At 42.9% G+C, this 20022-nt stretch overlaps 6 non-coding genes across 6 annotated transcripts; all 6 read right to left on the bottom strand.

Moving 5' to 3' along the window:
- Positions 1 to 1234: 1234 nt before the first annotated feature.
- trnak-uuu (transfer RNA lysine (anticodon UUU)) lies at positions 1235 to 1307 on the bottom strand. The gene has a single exon. It is a non-coding gene; the product is annotated as a tRNA-Lys (tRNA).
- A 235-nt stretch (positions 1308 to 1542) lies between these two features.
- On the bottom strand, positions 1543 to 1631 carry trnay-gua (transfer RNA tyrosine (anticodon GUA)). The gene is given in 2 exon segments: positions 1543 to 1578; positions 1595 to 1631. It is a non-coding gene; the product is annotated as a tRNA-Tyr (tRNA).
- Positions 1632 to 7895: 6264 nt separating this feature from the next.
- On the bottom strand, positions 7896 to 7968 carry trnak-uuu (transfer RNA lysine (anticodon UUU)). The gene has a single exon. It is a non-coding gene; the product is annotated as a tRNA-Lys (tRNA).
- Positions 7969 to 8203: 235 nt separating this feature from the next.
- trnay-gua (transfer RNA tyrosine (anticodon GUA)) lies at positions 8204 to 8292 on the bottom strand. The gene is given in 2 exon segments: positions 8204 to 8239; positions 8256 to 8292. It is a non-coding gene; the product is annotated as a tRNA-Tyr (tRNA).
- An 8675-nt stretch (positions 8293 to 16967) lies between these two features.
- Positions 16968 to 17040, bottom strand: trnak-uuu (transfer RNA lysine (anticodon UUU)). Its single transcript has one exon. It is a non-coding gene; the product is annotated as a tRNA-Lys (tRNA).
- A 235-nt stretch (positions 17041 to 17275) lies between these two features.
- Positions 17276 to 17364, bottom strand: trnay-gua (transfer RNA tyrosine (anticodon GUA)). Its single transcript is given in 2 exon segments — positions 17276 to 17311; positions 17328 to 17364. It is a non-coding gene; the product is annotated as a tRNA-Tyr (tRNA).
- Positions 17365 to 20022: the final 2658 nt, after the last annotated feature.

Raw genomic sequence — 20022 nt, 5'->3', positions numbered from 1 at the left:
TCTCGGTGCCATCCTCCCCAAAACTGTCACTTTGATGCAAACCAGTTCCAAGCTGATGAGCAAAGGAAATCTGATAACTTTGGGGGTGGAGAGGTCTTCTTTAGATCAGTGCTTCAGCTCAGAGCCCAAATGCTCTTATCAAAATACACCCAACATAATGCTACACAGTGGAACTGCAAGGCAATTGATTAAAGGGACATGTGGTGAATTCCTTTTTATCTTTATACTGTTGTTGGATGTCTCCTGTTCCTCTAAGTCTCATTTGGCCTTGGTTTTCCCCCTCTGTGTTGAATAATCGGGCTCTAAATAGCCCCGGCGTTTCTCCTGCAGTTCTTCGTTCTTTCCACTGCTAGCGCTGCCTTTGTGCAGCTTGTTATAGGATATTGTGAACTGAACCTATTTTGCTGTGAATTTATATTTACTGCGAATAGTTTATTGTGGCTGGTCTTGGTCTGTCTGCACTAAATAAATGATATGTATCAAGGGATTATTTAGTTTGTCTGTGTACTTTTTTACTTAACCACTAAGGGCCACTCCTTGCACTTCACACATTTGCCCTTTTAATTACTCCCTTACTGACATACTTTAACATGCAATGTGCGTGTGATAATAGCTTTAGCAGCCTGTTGCCATTCAGGTGAGACAATACCTAGTAAATCCTTTTTTTTTTTTTTCATGTTGGTGCGCCGCGAAGGTTTTTGGTCTCAGCAAAGTGTGCCGTGGCATTACAACGCTTGGGAACCACTGGCTTGGCTTGTTGGGCATCCAGGTATGCACTGAGATTACGATCGGCACGATGATTGTCGTTCTCAGGAGAATTGTGTTTCTTTGCTGATCACGTTCTCTGTCGCTTTTTATACAGTTCTTACAAGTAGCACATTGGGGATGAGGAGCAGAGCATGCTGACACGCATAGCTGTGGACTTCTGCATGGCATGGGGCCACAGGTCATTCCAAGTATTTCAAGACGCCTGCAAATGTGTGGACACGTTGTGTTGGCCCAACCCTCACAGATTGTGCCAAATCAAGTAGAGATGCATGTTGTGCTGTTCTAAAGTGACACGTCGTCAACGGCAAAAACATCTCTCAGAGTTCCTGGCTTGACTTGCCCAGGCTGGATATTTGCCGAAAGAAGCAAAGAGGACTAGACACCTTGCATAGACGCAACTGCATATTTCATTGTCACCTGGAAGGCCATCCAAGCTTTTCACCATCATGGCCCTCGGTCAACAAGGCGCCCGAACAGGGACTCGAACCCTGGACCCTCAGATTAAAAGTCTGATGCTCTACCGGCTGAGCTACCCGGGCTTCAGTGAAGTGCTTCACAATGTGTTGGCTTCATGATTGTTCCAGACCGCTTTCTGGCCGGTTTAGAAAACTGGGCTCAGGGTGAAAAGGGTCACATGCATATGAGATGTTTGGGCAATGCGAGTTCTACACAGCAAATCCGAATTTCCGGTGTTTTCTCCTTGTCCTCATGCAATTCCAATGGCTTGACATTTGGGAGCTCGTCCAAAACCGATGTCAAGCCATAATCACGCCTTCCTTCGAGCCGGAATTGAACCAGCGACCTAAGGATGCCCGCTGTCTGAAACCTACAGTCCTCCGCTCTACCAACTGAGCTATCGAAGGGAAGCTTCTCACCGTCTTCCCCTGGCAGTCTCAGTGGCCGTGCAAAGCCAAGAAGCACCGTGGCTTGGCTCAGTGGTTTTCAACCCGTGTGCCGTGAGGACTACCCAATTGTGTCGTGAGATTTTTATCCCCTGAAAAATATTATGTCATTTTGTTTGGTCAACTTCATAAATCTTGTATCAAATCAAACTTATTCAAATGTGTGAAAATATTACATTTATACATCACCTGTAGAAAGCGTTTCATAACTGAAATGTTGTGTTTGCCGGACTGAACGCACACCTACACTGAGTTGCAGTGCTATCAGTTGTATCGTAAGGTACACTTATAAATTTCAATTTAAGAAGTGAATTTATAGTATCACCTTATCACGAATCCTGGAATCTTGTAGAACTCAATTTCTGTAATAATTGGACACAGACACCAATTCCAAAGATATAAATTGTTAAATTTATTCAAAAACAAAGACTAAATGTAGCACTACACTAATTATACAAAAGGGAAAAGCTAATTAAAATTCAACTCTAGATCAACAAATCAAAGACAAATCACTTCCGTGACCAAATCAAAGACCATGGGATCGCATATGATAACACACAAATCGTTAAACAAAAAAGGTTATAAACACATTAACTACAATACCGGTTAGTAAGACGAAGGTGAGTCTCTCGTTAGTATTGTTAGTCAGACATTAAATAACTACGCAGGTTAGTATTTATGTCAGGTAACTTCTCGTTATATATATATCAGTCTCATTTACGTTTAGGTGCCGAGAAAGATCCTATCGTTACTTGTTACCACAATTTCCCTTAACTGATTATTATTCAATGATCAAGGATAGGCAGGGCCACCAATAATCTAACGTCTATTGACTTGTGTCAATTTCAGACTAAACAGTTAAACAGGAATGAGAAGATATTTCTCGGGGTTGACAGATTTTATTTCTAAAATTATCAACAAAACAGTTTAATGCAACACACATTTATATTTAAGAAAACTAAATGATATTACACATTCTAGAGTTTTGAATCACAGAATAACATTTCTAATTGATTTCTCAAATGTCATGAATCATGAACTCCAAACTGTTAAACTTATCTGAACTTCGTCGCAGAGAGGCCTCTCTGTCTTCGGGCTCAGATCACAGCACACGGCACATGGTCCGTGTGGTTTGGAACAAAGGCAGTGCGGTTCGGCTTTGTCCAAGAACTTCCACTCAGTCGATGCACCTGGAAATTGGGGTTTCGCGAAATTAGAGTCTTTTCCAAACAGATTTTCCACTGGTTTGAAGGCTCCAAGGTTGTGCACAAAATCTTCTTTGTAAGCAGGGTTCCACCGTAGTTACTTGAAGACAAAGTCTTTGAGGAAAGCAGGGCCCTGTTCGTTCCAAGGGTCAAGTTTCTTAAGACTCAAATAGCTATTTAAATGACTGAACACTTTCATATACATTCGACTTACTCAATTGTCCAGCTGTAAAACTCCACTGATCAGGTGGGCACAGGCGGGCATGCGCAGTCTGTAAAGTTCTTTATTTAATAAAGTCCTTTAATAGAATTCTTCGTACGGCTCAATCTCCTTCTCCCAGTTTAACTCTTCTGTTGCCGGCAAAGACTTGGTTGGTTTCTGGTTCCGGTTCGGGCAACAGAGCTACAGGTTGAGCTGTGGCAGCGAGTTACTGGTTCAGGTGAGAGAGAAAGAGAGAGAGAGAGAGAGAGAGAGAGAGAGACTGTGCACTGTTCCTTATAGTCTGTCAGATCAATAGGTGATTGGTTCTTGAGTTCTTGAGATTGGATTTCGGTTTCAGCCCCCAGTGTCTTAATGGAGGGGGGCTTGATTTATGACTGATGTCAATCCATGCCATCTTTTGGAAGTGCCGGTTGGCCCGGGTTCGTAGCTCTATGTCGGGATTTCGGCTCTCGTCCACTTCAAAGAGTTTTTATCACCTACAGGCCCCTTTCTCCAGACATCTCATAGCAGGATTCAACCTATTTGGCCTCTTCTCGGTGCCATCCACCCCAAAACTGTCACTTTGATGCAAACCAGTTCCAAGCTGATGAGCAAAGGAAATCTGATAACTTTGGGGGTGGAGAGGTCTTCTTTAGATCAGTGCTTCAGCTCAGAGCCCAAATGCTCTTATCAAAATACACCCAACATAACGCTACACAGTGGAACTGCAAGGCAATTGATTAAAGGGACATGTGGTGAATTCCTTTTTATCTTTATACTGTTGTTGGATGTCTCCTGTTCATCTAAGTCTCATTTGGCCCTGGTTTTCCCCCTCTGTGTTGAATAATCGGGCTCTAAATAGCCCCGGCGTTTCTCCTGCAGTTCTTCGTTCTTTCCACTGCTAGCGCTGCCTTTGTGCAGCTTGTTATAGGATATTGTGAACTGAACCTATTTTGCTGTGAATTTATATTTACTGCGAATAGTTTATTGTGGCTGGTCTTGGTCTGTCTGCACTAAATAAATGATTTGTATCAAGGGATTATTTAGTTTGTCTGTGTACTTTTTTACCTAACCACTAAGGGCCACTCCTTGCACTTCACACATTTGCCCTTTTAATTACTCCCTTACTGACATACTTTAACATGCAATGTGCGTGTGATAATAGTTTTAGCAGCCTGTTGCCATTCAGGTGAGACAATACCTAGTAAATCCTTTTTTTTTTTTTTCATGTTGGTGCGCCGCAAAGGTTTTTGGTCTCAGCAAAGTGTTCCGTGGCATTACAACGCTTGGGAACCACTGGCTTGGCTTGTTGGGCATCCAGGTATGCACTGAGATTACGATCGGCACGATGATTGTCGTTCTCAGGAGAATTGTGTTTCTTTGCTGATCACGTTCTCTGTCGCTTTTTACACAGTTCTTACAAGTGGCACATTGGGGATGAAGAGCAGAGCATGCTGACACGCATAGCTGTGGACTTCTGCATGGCATGGGGCCACAGGTCATTCCAAGTATTTCAAGACGCCTGCAAATGTGTGGACACGTTGTGTTGGCCCAACCCTCACAGATTGTGCCAAGTCAAGTAGAGATGCATGTTGTGCTGTTCTAAAGTGACACGTCGTCAACGGCAAAAACATCTCTCAGAGTTCCTGGCTTGACTTGCCTCTGGAAGACAACACTTGCCCAGGCTGGATATTTGCCGAAAGAAGCAAAGAGGACTAGACACCTTGCCTAGACGCAACTGCATATTTCATTGTCACCTGGAAGGCCATCCAGGCTTTTCACCATCATGGCCCTCGGTCAACAATGCGCCCGAACAGGGACTCGAACCCTGGACCCTCAGATTAAAAGTCTGATGCTCTAACACACAAATCGTTAAACAAAAAAGGTTATAAACACATTAACTACAATACCGGTTAGTAAGACGAAGGTGAGTCTCTCGTTAGTATTGTTAGTCAGACATTAAATAACTACGCAGGTTAGTATTTATGTCAGGTAACTTCTCGTTATATATATATCAGTCTCATTTACGTTTAGGTGCCGAGAAAGATCCTATCATTACTTGTTACCACAATTTCCCTTAACTGATTATTATTCAATGATCAAGGATAGGCAGGGCCACCAATAATCTAACGTCTATTGACTTGTGTCAATTTCAGACTAAACAGTTAAACAGGAATGAGAAGATATTTCTCGGGGTTGACAGATTTTATTTCTAAAATTATCAACAAAACAGTTTAATGCAACACACATTTATATTTAAGAAAACGAAATGATATTACACATTCTAGAGTTTTGAATCACAGAATAACATTTCTAATTGATTTCTCAAATGTCATGAATCATGAACTCCAAACTGTTAAACTTATCTGAACTTCGTCACAGAGAGGCCTCTCTGTCTTCGGGCTCAGATCACAGCACACGGCATATGGTCCGTGTGGTTTGGAACAAAGGCAGTGCGGTTCGGCTTTGTCCAAGAACTTCCACTCAGTCGATGCACCTGGAAATTGGGGTTTCGCGAAATTAGAGTCTTTTCCAACAGATTTTCCACTGGTTTGAAGGCTCCAAGGTTGTGCACAAAATCTTCTTTGTAAGCAGGGTTCCACCGTAGTTACTTGAAGACAAAGTCTTTGAGGAAAGCAGGGCCCTGTTCGTTCCAAGGGTCAAGTTTCTTAAGACTCAAATAGCTATTTAAATGACTGAACACTTTCATATACATTCGACTTACTCAATTGTCCAGCTGTAAAACTCCACTGATCAGGTGGGCACAGGCGGGCATGCGCAGTCTGTAAAGTTCTTTCTTTAATATAGTCCTTTAATAGAATTCTTCGTACGGCTCAATCTACTTCTCCCAGTTTAACTCTTCTGTTGCCGGCAAAGACTTGGTTGGTTTCTGGTTCCGGTTCGGGCAACAGAGCTACAGGTTGAGCTGTGGCAGCGAGTTACTGGTTCAGGTGAGAGAGAAAGAGAGAGAGAGAGAGAGAGACTGTGCACTGTTTCTTATAGTCTGTCAGATCAATAGGTGATTGGTTCTTGAGTTCTTGAGATTGGATTTCGGTTTCAGCCCCCAGTGTCCTAATGGAGGGGGGCTTGATTTATGACTGATGTCAATCCATGCCATCATTTGGAAATGCCGGTTGGCCCGGGTTCGTAGCTCTATGTCGGGATTTCGGCTCTCGTCCACTTCAAAGAGTTTTTATCACCTACAGGCCCCTTTCTCCAGACATCTCATAGCAGGATTCAACCTATTTGGCCTCTTCTCGGTGCCATCCTCCCCAAAACTGTCACTTTGATGCAAACCAGTTCCAAGCTGATGAGCAAAGGAAATCTGATGACTTTGGGGGTGGAGAGGTCTTCTTTAGATCAGTGCTTCAGCTCAGAGCCCAAATGCTCTTATCAAAATACACCCAACATAACGCTACACAGTGGAACTGCAAGGCAATTGATTAAAGGGACATGTGGTGAATTCCTTTTCATCTTTATACTGTTGTTGGATGTCTCCTGTTCCTCTAAGTCTCATTTGGCTTTGGTTTCCCCCCTCTGTGTTGAATAATCGGGCTCTAAATAGCCCCGGCGTTTCTTCTGCAGTTCTTCGTTCTTTCCACTGCTAGCGCTGCCTTTGTGAAGGCAGATGGTGCTTGTGAGAAGTCAACAGCATGTCCACCGAAAAGGGTGTCTGACTCCTGGTTTTGGATCCGGAAGGGTTGATAACAGACCGAAATGGTTACAATATGATACTGCTTAGATTAACTGTGGATATGTATTGTGATCGTGCTCGGCTCAGGTGTGCGTTCAGTCTGCACACAAAACATTTCGGTCGCGAAACGTCTAATCAAATCGAATAAAATGGCGGGGATAGCATGTTTGATCCGTGTGCTATTGTTTTTCAACAATTGTAATGCCCTTTGTAACGTTTAACTACTTCGTTAAATACAGCTTGTTATAGGATATTGTGAACTGAACCTATTTTGCTGTGAATTTATATTTACTGCGAATAGTTTATTGTGGCTGGTCTTGGTCTGTCTGCACTAAATAAATGATTTGTATCAAGGGATTATTTAGTTTGTCTGTGTACTTTTTTACCTAACCACTAAGGGCCACTCCTTGCACTTCACACATTTGCCCTTTTAATTACTCCCTTACTGACATACTTTAACATGCAATGTGCGTGTGATAATAGTTTTAGCAGCCTGTTGCCATTCAGGTGAGACAATACCTAGTAAATCCTTTTTTTTTTTTTTCATGTTGGTGCGCCGCGAAGGTTTTTGGTCTCAGCAAAGTGTGCCGTGGCATTACAACGCTTGGGAACCACTGGCTTGGCTTGTTGGGCATCCAGGTATGCACTGAGATTACGATCGGCACGATGATTGTCGTTCTCAGGAGAATTGTGTTTCTTTGCTGATCATGTTCTCTGTCGCTTTTTACAAAGTTCTTACAAGTGGCACATTGGGGATGAGGAGCAGAGCATGCTGACACGCATAGCTGTGGACTTCTGCATGGCATGGGGCCACAGGTCATTCCAAGTATTTCAAGACGCCTGCAAATGTGTGGACACGTTGTGTTGGCCCAACCCTCACAGATTGTGCCAAGTCAAGTAGAGATGCATGTTGTGCTGTTCTAAAGTGACACGTCGTCAACGGCAAAAACATCTCTCAGAGTTCCTGGCTTGACTTGCCTCTGGAAGACAACACTTGCCCAGGCTGGATATTTGCAGAAAGAAGCAAAGAGGACTAGACACCTTGCCTAGACACAACTGCATATTTCATTGTCACCTGGAAGGCCATCCAGGCTTTTCACCATCATGGCCCTCGGTCAACAAGGCACCCGAACAGGGACTCGAACCCTGGACCCTCAGATTAAAAGTCTGATGCTCTACCGGCTGAGCTACCCGGGCTTCAGTGAAGTGCTTCACAATGTGTTGGCTTCATGATTGTTCCAGACCGCTTTCTGGCCGGTTTAGAAAACTGGGCTCAGGGTGAAAAGGGCCACATGCATATGAGATGTTTGGGCAATGCGAGTTCTCCACAGCAAATCCGAATTTCCGGTGTTTTCTCCTTGTCCTCATGCAATTCCAATGGCTTGACATTTGGGAGCTCGTCCAAAACCGATGTCAAACCATAATCACGCCTTCCTTCGAGCCGGAATTGAACCAGCGACCTAAGGATGCCCGCTGTCTGAAACCTACAGTCCTCCGCTCTACCAACTGAGCTATCGAAGGGAAGATTCTCACTGTCTTCCCCTGGCAGTCTCAGTGGCCGTGCAAAGCCAAGAAGCACCGTGGCTTGGCTCAGTGGTTTTCAACCCGTGTGCCGTGAGGACTACCCAATTGTGTCGTGAGATTTTTATCCCCTGAAAAATATTATGTCATTTTGTTTGGTCAACTTCATAAATCTTGTATCAAATCAAACTTATTCAAATGTGTGAAAATATTACATTTATACATCACCTGTAGAAAGCGTTTCATAACTGAAATGTTGTGTTTGCCGGACTGAACGCACACCTACACTGAGTTGCAGTGCTATCAGTTGTATCGTAAGGTACACTTATAAATTTCAATTTAAGAAGTGAATTTATAGTATCACCTTATCACGAATCCTGGAATCTTGTAGAACTCAATTTCTGTAATAATTGGACACAGACACCAATTCCAAAGATATAAATTGTTAAATTTATTCAAAAACAAAGACTAAATGTAGCACTACACTAATTATACAAAAGGGAAAAGCTAATTAAAATTCAACTCTAGATCAACAAATCAAAGACAAATCACTTCCGTGACCAAATCAAAGACCATGGGATCGCATATGATAACACACAAATCGTTAAACAAAAAAGGTTATAAACACATTAACTACAATACCGGTTAGTAAGACGAAGGTGAGTCTCTCGTTAGTATTGTTAGTCAGACATTAAATAACTACGCAGGTTAGAATTTATGTCAGGTAACTTCTCGTTATATATATATCAGTCTCATTTACGTTTAGGTGCCGAGAAAGATCCTATCGTTACTTGTTACCACAATTTCCCTTAACTGATTATTATTCAATGATCAAGGATAGGCAGGGCCACCAATAATCTAACGTCTATTGACTTGTGTCAATTTCATACTAAACAGTTAAACAGGAATGAGAACATATTTCTCGGGGTTGACAGATTTTATTTCTAAAATTATCAACAAAACAGTTTAATGCAACACACATTTATATTTAAGAAAACTAAATGATATTACACATTCTAGAGTTATGAATCACAGAATAACATTTCTAATTGATTTCTCAAATGTCATGAATCATGAACTCCAAACTGTTAAACTTATCTGAACTTCGTCGCAGAGAGGCCTCTCTGTCTTCGGGCTCAGATCACAGCACACGGCACATGGTCCGTGTGGTTTGGAACAAAGGCAGTGCGGTTCGGCTTTGTCCAAGAACTTCCACTCAGTCGATGCAGCTGGAAGTTGGGGTTTCGCGAAATTAGAGTCTTTTCCAAACAGATTTTCCACTGGTTTGAAGGCTCCAAGGTTGTGCACAAAATCTTCTTTGTAAGCAGGGTTCCACCGTAGTTACTTGAAGACAAAGTCTTTGAGGAAAGCAGGGCCCTGTTCGTTCCAAGGGTCAAGTTTCTTAAGACTCAAATAGCTATTTAAATGACTGAACACTTTCATATACATTCGACTTACTCAATTGTCCAGCTGTAAAACTCCACTGATCAGGTGGGCACAGGCGGGCATGCGCAGTCTGTAAAGTTCTTTATTTAATAAAGTCCTTTAAAAGAATTCTTCGTACGGCTCAATCTCCTTCTCCCAGTTTAACTCTTCTGTTGCCGGCAAAGACTTGGTTGGTTTCTGGTTCCGGTTCGGGCAACAGAGCTACAGGTTGAGCTGTGGCAGCGAGTTACTGGTTCAGGTGAGAGAGAAAGAGAGAGAGAGAGAAAGAGAGAGAGAGAGAGAGAGAGAGAGACTGTGCACTGTTCCTTATAGTCTGTCAGATCAATAGGTGATTGGTTCTTGAGTTCTTGAGATTGGATTTCGGTTTCAGCCCCCAGTGTCCTAATGGAGGGGGGCTTGATTTATGACTGATGTCAATCCATGCCATCTTTTGAAAATGCCGGTTGGCCCGGGTTCGTAGCTCTATGTCGGGATTTCGGCTCTCGTCCACTTCAAAGAGTTTTTATCACCTACAGGCCCCTTTCTCCAGACATCTCATAGCAGGATTCAACCTATTTGGCCTCTTCTCAGTGCCATCCTCCCCAAAACTGTCACTTTGATGCAAACCAGTTCCAAGCTGATGAGCAAAGGAAATCTGATAACTTTGGGGGTGGAGAGGTCTTCTTTAGATCAGTGCTTCAGCTCAGAGCCCAAATGCTCTTATCAAAATACACCCAACATAACGCTACACAGTGGAACTGCAAGGCAATTGATTAAAGGGACATGTGGTGAATTCCTTTTTATCTTTATACTGTTGTTGGATGTCTCCTGTTCCTCTAAGTCTCATTTGGCCTTGGTTTTCCCCCTCTGTGTTGAATAATCGGGCTCTAAATAGCCCCGGCGTTTCTCCTGCAGTTCTTCGTTCTTTCCACTGCTAGCGCTGCCTTTGTGCAGCTTGTTATAGGATATTGTGAACTGAACCTATTTTGCTGTGAATTTATATTTACTGCGAATAGTTTATTGTGGCTGGTCTTGGTCTGTCTGCACTAAATAAATGATTTGTATCAAGGGATTATTTAGTTTGTCTGTGTACTTTTTTACCTAACCACTAAGGGCCACTCCTTGCACTTCACACATTTGCCCTTTTAATTACTCCCTTACTGACATACTTTAACATGCAATGTGCGTGTGATAATAGTTTTAGCAGCCTGTTGCCATTCAGGTGAGACAATACCTAGTAAATCCTTTTTTTTTTTTTTCATGTTGGTGCGCCGCGAAGGTTTTTGGTCTCAGCAAAGTGTGCCGTGGCATTACAACGCTTGGGAACCACTGGCTTGGCTTGTTGGGCATCCAGGTATGCACTGAGATTACGATCGGCACGATGATTGTCGTTCTCAGGAGAATTGTGTTTCTTTGCTGATCACGTTCTCTGTCGCTTTTTACACAGTTCTTACAAGTGGCACATTGGGGATGAAGAGCAGAGCATGCTGACACGCATAGCTGTGGACTTCTGCATGGCATGGGGCCACAGGTCATTCCAAGTATTTCAAGACGCCTGCAAATGTGTGGACACGTTGTGTTGGCCCAACCCTCACAGATTGTGCCAAGTCAAGTAGAGATGCATGTTGTGCTGTTCTAAAGTGACACGTCGTCAACGGCAAAAACATCTCTCAGAGTTCCTGGCTTGACTTGCCTCTGGAAGACAACACTTGCCCAGGCTGGATATTTGCCGAAAGAAGCAAAGAGGACTAGACACCTTGCCTAGACGCAACTGCATATTTCATTGTCACCTGGAAGGCCATCCAGGCTTTTCACCATCATGGCCCTCGGTCAACAAGGCGCCCGAACAGGGACTCGAACCCTGGACCCTCAGATTAAAAGTCTGATGCTCTAACACACAAATCGTTAAACAAAAAAGGTTCTAAACACATTAACTACAATACCGGTTAGTAAGACGAAGGTGAGTCTCTCGTTAGTATTGTTAGTCAGACATTAAATAACTACGCAGGTTAGTATTTATGTCAGGTAACTTCTCGTTATATATATATCAGTCTCATTTACGTTTAGGTGCCGAGAAAGATCCTATCGTTACTTGTTACCACAATTTCCCTTAACTGATTATTATTCAATGATCAAGGATAGGCAGGGCCACCAATAATCTAACGTCTATTGACTTGTGTCAATTTCATACTAAACAGTTAAACAGGAATGAGAACATATTTCTCGGGGTTGACAGATTTTATTTCTAAAATTATCAACAAAACAGTTTAATGCAACACACATTTATATTTAAGAAAACTAAATGATATTACACATTCTAGAGTTATGAATCACAGAATAACATTTCTAAATGATTTCTCAAATGTCATGAATCATGAACTCCAAACTGTTAAACTTATCTGAACTTCGTCGCAGAGAGGCCTCTCTGTCTTCGGGCTCAGATCACAGCACACGGCACATGGTCTGTGTGGTTTGGAACAAAGGCAGTGCGGTTCGGCTTTGTCCAAGAACTTCCACTCAGTCGATGCAGCTGGAAGTTGGGGTTTCGCGAAATTAGAGTCTTTTCCAAACAGATTTTCCACTGGTTTGAAGGCTCCAAGGTTGTGCACAAAATCTTCTTTGTAAGCAGGGTTCCACCGTAGTTACTTGAAGACAAAGTCTTTGAGGAAAGCAGGGCCCTGTTCGTTCCAAGGGTCAAGTTTCTTAAGACTCAAATAGCTATTTAAATGACTGAACACTTTCATATACATTCGACGTACTCAATTGTCCAGCTGTAAAACTCCACTGATCAGGTGGGCACAGGCGGGCATGCGCAGTCTGTAAAGTTCTTTCTTTAATATAGTCCTTTAATAGAATTCTTCGTACGGCTCAATCTCCTTCTCCCAGTTTAACTCTTCTGTTGCCGGCAAAGACTTGGTTGGTTTCTGGTTCCGGTTCGGGCAACAGAGCTACAGGTTGAGCTGTGGCAGCGAATTACTGGTTCAGGTGAGAGAGAAAGAGAGAGAGAGAGAGAGAGAGACTGTGCACTGTTCCTTATAGTCTGTCAGATCAATAGGTGATTGGTTCTTGAGTTCTTGAGATTGGATTTCGGTTTCAGCCCCCAGTGTCCTAATGGAGGGGGGCTTGATTTATGACTGATGTCAATCCATGCCATCTTTTGGAAATGCCGGTTGGCCCGGGTTCGTAGCTCTATGTCGGGATTTCGGCTCTCGTCCACTTCAAAGAGTTTTTGTCACCTACAGGCCCCTTTCTCCAGACATCTCATAGCAGGATTCAACCTATTTGGCCTCTTCTCGGTGCCATCCTCCCCAAAACTGTCACTTTGATGCAAACCAGTTCCAAGCTGATGAGCAAAGGAAATCTGATAACTTTGGGGGTGGAGAGGTCTTCTTTAGATCAGTGCTTCAGCTCAGAGCCCAAATGCTCTTATCAAAATACACCCAACATAACGCTACACAGTGGAACTGCAAGGCAATTGATTAAAGGGACATGTGGTGAATTCCTTTTTATCTTTATACTGTTGTTGGATGTCTCCTGTTCCTCTAAGTCTCATTTGGCCTTGGTTTTCCCCCTCTGTGTTGAATAATCGGGCTCTAAATAGCCCCGGCGTTTCTCCTGCAGTTCTTCGTTCTTTCCACTGCTAGCGCTGCCTTTGTGCAGCTTGTTATAGGATATTGTGAACTGAACCTATTTTGCTGTGAATTTATATGTACTGCGAATAGTTTATTGTGGCTGGTCTTGGTCTGTCTGCACTAAATAAATGATTTGTATCAAGGGATTATTTAGTTTGTCTGTGTACTTTTTTACCTAACCACTAAGGGCCACTCCTTGCACTTCACACATTTGCCCTTTTAATTACTCCCTTACTGACATACTTTAACATGCAATGTGCGTGTGATAATAGTTTTAGCAGCCTGTTGCCATTCAGGTGAGACAATTCCTAGTAAATCCTTTTTTTTTTTTTTCATGTTGGTGCGCCGCGAAGGTTTTTGGTCTCAGCAAAGTGTGCCGTGGCATTACAACGCTTGGGAACCACTGGCTTGGCTTGTTGGGCATCCAGGTATGCACTGAGATTACGATCGGCACGATGATTGTCGTTCTCAGGAGAATTGTGTTTCTTTGCTGATCACGTTCTCTGTCGCTTTTTACACAGTTCTTACAAGTGGCACATTGGGGATGAAGAGCAGAGCATGCTGACACGCATAGCTGTGGACTTCTGCATGGCATGGGGCCACAGGTCATTCCAAGTATTTCAAGACGCCTGCAAATGTGTGGACACGTTGTGTTGGCCCAACCCTCACAGATTGTGCCAAGTCAAGTAGAGATGCATGTTGTGCTGTTCTAAAGTGACACGTCGTCAACGGCAAAAACATCTCTCAGAGTTCCTGGCTTGACTTGCCTCTGGAAGACAACACTTGCCCAGGCTGGATATTTGCCGAAAGAAGCAAAGAGGACTAGACACCTTGCCTAGACGCAACTGCATATTTCATTGTCACCTGGAAGGCCATCCAGGCTTTTCACCATCATGGCCCTCGGTCAACAAGGCGCCCGAACAGGGACTCGAACCCTGGACCCTCAGATTAAAAGTCTGATGCTCTAACACACAAATCGTTAAACAAAAAAGGTTATAAACACATTAACTACAATACCGGTTAGTAAGACGAAGGTGAGTCTCTCGTTAGTATTGTTAGTCAGACATTAAATAACTACGCAGGTTAGTATTTATGTCAGGTAACTTCTCGTTATATATATATCAGTCTCATTTACGTTTAGGTGCCGAGAAAGATCCTATCGTTACTTGTTACCACAATTTCCCTTAACTGATTATTATTCAATGATCAAGGATAGGCAGGGCCACCAATAATCTAACGTCTATTGACTTGTGTCAATTTCAGACTAAACAGTTAAACAGGAATGAGAAGATATTTCTCGGGGTTGACAGATTTTATTTCTAAAATTATCAACAAAACAGTTTAATGCAACACACATTTATATTTAAGAAAACTAAATGATATTACACATTCTAGAGTTATGAATCACAGAATAACATTTCTAATTGATTTCTCAAATGTCATGAATCATGAACTCCAAACTGTTAAACTTATCTGAACTTCGTCGCAGAGAGGCCTCTCTGTCTTCGGGCTCAGATCACAGCACACGGCACATGGTCCGTGTGGTTTGGAACAAAGGCAGTGCGGTTCGGCTTTGTCCAAGAACTTCCACTCAGTCGATGCAGATGGAAGTTGGGGTTTCGCGAAATTAGAGTCTTTTCCAAACAGATTTTCCACTGGTTTGAAGGCTCCAAGGTTGTGCACAAAATCTTCTTTGTAAGCAGGGTTCCACCGTAGTTACTTGAAGACAAAGTCTTTGAGGAAAGCAGGGCCCTGTTCGTTCCAAGGGTCAAGTTTCTTAAGACTCAAATAGCTATTTAAATGACTGAACACTTTCATATACATTCGACTTACTCAATTGTCCAGCTGTAAAACTCCACTGATCAGGTGGGCACAGGCGGGCATGCGCAGTCTGTAAAGTTCTTTATTTAATAAAGTCCTTTAAAAGAATTCTTCGTACGGCTCAATCTCCTTCTCCCAGTTTAACTCTTCTGTTGCCGGCAAAGACTTGGTTGGTTTCTGGTTCCGGTTCGGGCAACAGAGCTACAGGTTGAGCTGTGGCAGCGAGTTACTGGTTCAGGTGAGAGAGAAAGAGAGAGAGAGAGAAAGAGAGAGAGAGAGAGAGAGAGAGACTGTGCACTGTTCCTTATAGTCTGTCAGATCATTAGGTGATTGGTTCTTGAGTTCTTGAGATTGGATTTCGGTTTCAGCCCCCAGTGTCCTAATGGAGGGGGGCTTGATTTATGACTGATGTCAATCCATGCCATCTTTTGGAAATGCCGGTTGGCCCGGGTTCGTAGCTCTATGTCGGGATTTCGGCTCTCGTCCACTTCAAAGAGTTTTTATCACCTACAGGCCCCTTTCTCCAGACATCTCATAGCAGGATTCAACCTATTTGGCCTCTTCTCGGTGCCATCCTCCCCAAAACTGTCACTTTGATGCAAACCAGTTCCAAGCTGATGAGCAAAGGAAATCTGATAACTTTGGGGGTGGAGAGGTCTTCTTTAGATCAGTGCTTCAGCTCAGAGCCCAAATGCTCTTATCAAAATACACCCAACATAACGCTACACAGTGGAACTGCAAGGCAATTGATTAAAGGGACATGTGGTGAATTCCTTTTTATCTCTATACTGTTGTTGGATGTCTCCTCTTCCTCTAAGTCTCATTTGGCCTTGGTTTTCCCCCTCTGTGTTGAATAATCGGGCTCTAAATAGCCCCGGCGTTTCTCCTGCAGTTCTTCGTTCTTTCCACTGCTAGCGATGCGTTTGTGCAGCTTGTTATAGGATATTGTGAACTGAACCTATTTTGCTGTGAATTTATATTTACTGCGAATAGTTTATTGTGGCTGGTCTTGGTCTGTCTGCACTAAATAAATGATTTGTATCAAGGGATTATTTAGTTTGTCTGTGTACTTTTTTACCTAACCACTAAGGGCCACTCCTTGCACTTCACACATTTGCCCTTTTAATTACTCCCTTACTGACATACTTTAACATGCAATGTGCGTGTGATAATAGTTTTAGCAGCCTGTTGCCATTCAGGTGAGACAATACCTAGTAAATCCTTTTTTTTTTTTTTCATGTTGGTGCGCCGCGAAGGTTTTTGGTCTCAGCAAAGTGTGCCGTGGCATTACAACGCTTGGGAACCACTGGCTTGGCTTGTTGGGCATCCAGGTATGCACTGAGATTACGATCGGCACGATGATTGTCGTTCTCAGGAGAATTGTGTTTCTTTGCTGATCATGTTCTCTGTCGCTTTTTACAAAGTTCTTACAAGTGGCACATTGGGGATGAGGCATAGCTGTGGACTTCTGCATGGCATGGGGCCACAGGTCATTCCAAGTATTTCAAGACGCCTGCAAATGTGTGGACACGTTGTGTTGGCCCAACCCTCACAGATTGTGCCAAGTCAAGTAGAGATGCATGTTGTGCTGTTCTAAAGTGACACGTCGTCAACGGCAAAAACATCTCTCAGAGTTCCTGGCTTGACTTGCCTCTGGAAGACAACACTTGCCCAGGCTGGATATTTGCCGAAAGAAGCAAAGAGGACTAGACACCTTGCCTAGACACAACTGCATATTTCATTGTCACCTGGAAGGCCATCCAGGCTTTTCACCATCATGGCTCTCGGTCAACAAGGCGCCCGAACAGGGACTCAAACCCTGGACCCTCAGATTAAAAGTCTGATGCTCTACCGGCTGAGCTACCCGGGCTTCAGTGAAGTGCTTCACAATGTGTTGGCTTCATGATTGTTCCAGACCGCTTTCTGGCCGGTTTAAAAAACAGGGCTCAGGGTGAAAAGGGTCACATGCATATGAGATGTTTGGGCAATGCGAGTTCTCCACAGCAAATCCGAATTTCCGATGTTTTCTCCTTGTCCTCATGCAATTCCAATGGCTTGACATTTGGGAGCTCGTCCAAAACCGATGTCAAACCATAATCACGCCTTCCTTCGAGCCGGAATTGAACCAGCGACCTAAGGATGCCCGCTGTCTGAAACCTACAGTCCTCCGCTCTACCAACTGAGCTATCGAAGGGAAGCTTCTCACCGTCTTCCCCTGGCAGTCTCAGTGGCCGTGCAAAGCCAAGAAGCACCGTGGCTTGGCTCAGTGGTTTTCAACCCGTGTGCCGTGAGGACTACCCAATTGTGTCGTGAGATTTTTATCCCCTGAAAAATATTATGTCATTTTGTTTGGTCAACTTCATAAATCTTGTATCAAATCAAACTTATTCAAATGTGTGAAAATATTACATTTATACATCACCTGTAGAAAGCGTTTCATAACTGAAATGTTGTGTTTGCCGGACTGAACGCACACCTACACTGAGTTGCAGTGCTATCAGTTGTATCGTAAGGTACACTTATAAATTTCAATTTAAGAAGTGAATTTATAGTATCACCTTATCACGAATCCTGGAATCTTGTAGAACTCAATTTCTGTAATAATTGGACACAGACACCAATTCCAAAGATATAAATTGTTAAATTTATTCAAAAACAAAGACTAAATGTAGCACTACACTAATTATACAAAAGGGAAAAGCTAATTAAAATTCAACTCTAGATCAACAAATCAAAGACAAATCACTTCCGTGACCAAATCAAAGACCATGGGATCGCATATGATAACACACAAATCGTTAAACAAAAAAGGTTATAAACACATTAACTACAATACCGGTTAGTAAGACGAAGGTGAGTCTCTCGTTAGTATTGTTAGTCAGACATTAAATAACTACGCAGGTTAGTATTTATGTCAGGTAACTTCTCGTTATATATATATCAGTCTCATTTACGTTTAGGTGCCGAGAAAGATCCTATCGTTACTTGTTACCACAATTTCCCTTAACTGATTATTATTCAATGATCAAGGATAGGCAGGGCCACCAATAATCTAACGTCTATTGACTTGTGTCAATTTCAGACTAAACAGTTAAACAGGAATGAGAAGATATTTCTCGGGGTTGACAGATTTTATTTCTAAAATTATCAACAAAACAGTTTAATGCAACACACATTTATATTTAAGAAAACTAAATGATATTACATATTCTAGAGTTTTGAATCACAGAATAACATTTCTAATTGATTTCTCAAATGTCATGAATCATGAACTCCAAACTGTTAAACTTATCTGAACTTCGTCGCAGAGAGGCCTCTCTGTCTTCGGGCTCAGATCACAGCACACGGCACATGGTCCGTGTGGTTTGGAACAAAGGCAGTGCGGTTCGGCTTTGTCCAAGAACTTCCACTCAGTCGATGCACCTGGAAATTGGGGTTTCGCGAAATTAGAGTCTTTTCCAAACAGATTTTCCACTGGTTTGAAGGCTCCAAGGTTGTGCACAAAATCTTCTTTGTAAGCAGGGTTCCAACGTAGTTACTTGAAGACAAAGTCTTTGAGGAAAGCAGGGCCCTGTTCGTTCCAAGGGTCAAGTTTCTTAAGACTCAAATAGCTATTTAAATGACTGAACACTTTCATATACATTCGACTTACTCAATTGTCCAGCTGTAAAACTCCACTGATCAGGTGGGCACAGGCGGGCATGCGCAGTCTGTAAAGTTCTTTATTTAATAAAGTCCTTTAATAGAATTCTTCGTACGGCTCAATCTCCTTCTCCCAGTTTAACTCTTCTGTTGCCGGCAAAGACTTGGTTGGTTTCTGGTTCCGGTTCGGGCAACAGAGCTACAGGTTGAGCTGTGGCAGCGAGTTACTGGTTCAGGTGAGAGAGAAAGAGAGAGAGAGAGATAGAGAGAGAGAGAGAGAGAGAGAGAGACTGTGCACTGTTCCTTATAGTCTGTCAGATCAATAGGTGATTGGTTCTTGAGTTCTTGAGATTGGATTTCGGTTTCAGCCCCCAGTGTCCTAATGGAGGGGGGCTTGATTTATGACTGATGTCAATCCATGCCATCTTTTGGAAATGCCGGTTGGCCCGGGTTCGTAGCTCTATGTCGGGATTTCGGCTCTCGTCCACTTCAAAGAGTTTTTATCACCTACAGGCCCCTTTCTCCAGACATCTCATAGCAGGATTCAACCTATTTGGCCTCTTCTCGGTGCCATCCTCCCCAAAACTGTCACTTTGATGCAAACCAGTTCCAAGCTGATGAGCAAAGGAAATCTGATAACTTTGGGGGTGGAGAGGTCTTCTTTAGATCAGTGCTTCAGCTCAGAGCCCAAATGCTCTTATCAAAATACACCCAACATAACGCTACACAGTGGAACTGCAAGGCAATTGATTAAAGGGACATGTGGTGAATTCCTTTTCATCTTTATACTGTTGTTGGATGTCTCCTGTTCCTCTAAGTCTCATTTGGCCTTGGTTTTCCCCCTCTGTGTTGAATAATCGGGCTCTAAATAGCCCCGGCGTTTCTCCTGCAGTTCTTCGTTCTTTCCACTGCTAGCGCTGCCTTTGTGCAGCTTGTTATAGGATATTGTGAACTGAACCTATTTTGCTGTGAATTTATATGTACTGCGAATAGTTTATTGTGGCTGGTCTTGGTCTGTCTGCACTAAATAAATGATTTGTATCAAGGGATTATTTAGTTTGTCTGTGTACTTTTTTACCTAACCACTAAGGGCCACTCCTTGCACTTCACACATTTGCCCTTTTAATTACTCCCTTACTGACATACTTTAACATGCAATGTGCGTGTGATAATAGTTTTAGCAGCCTGTTGCCATTCAGGTGAGACAATA

This window comes from Amia ocellicauda, unplaced genomic scaffold, assembly GCF_036373705.1.
Source record: "Amia ocellicauda isolate fAmiCal2 unplaced genomic scaffold, fAmiCal2.hap1 HAP1_SCAFFOLD_99, whole genome shotgun sequence".
Lineage (NCBI taxonomy): Eukaryota > Metazoa > Chordata > Actinopteri > Amiiformes > Amiidae > Amia > Amia ocellicauda.
This window is presented reverse-complemented; position numbering and strand designations above follow the sequence as displayed.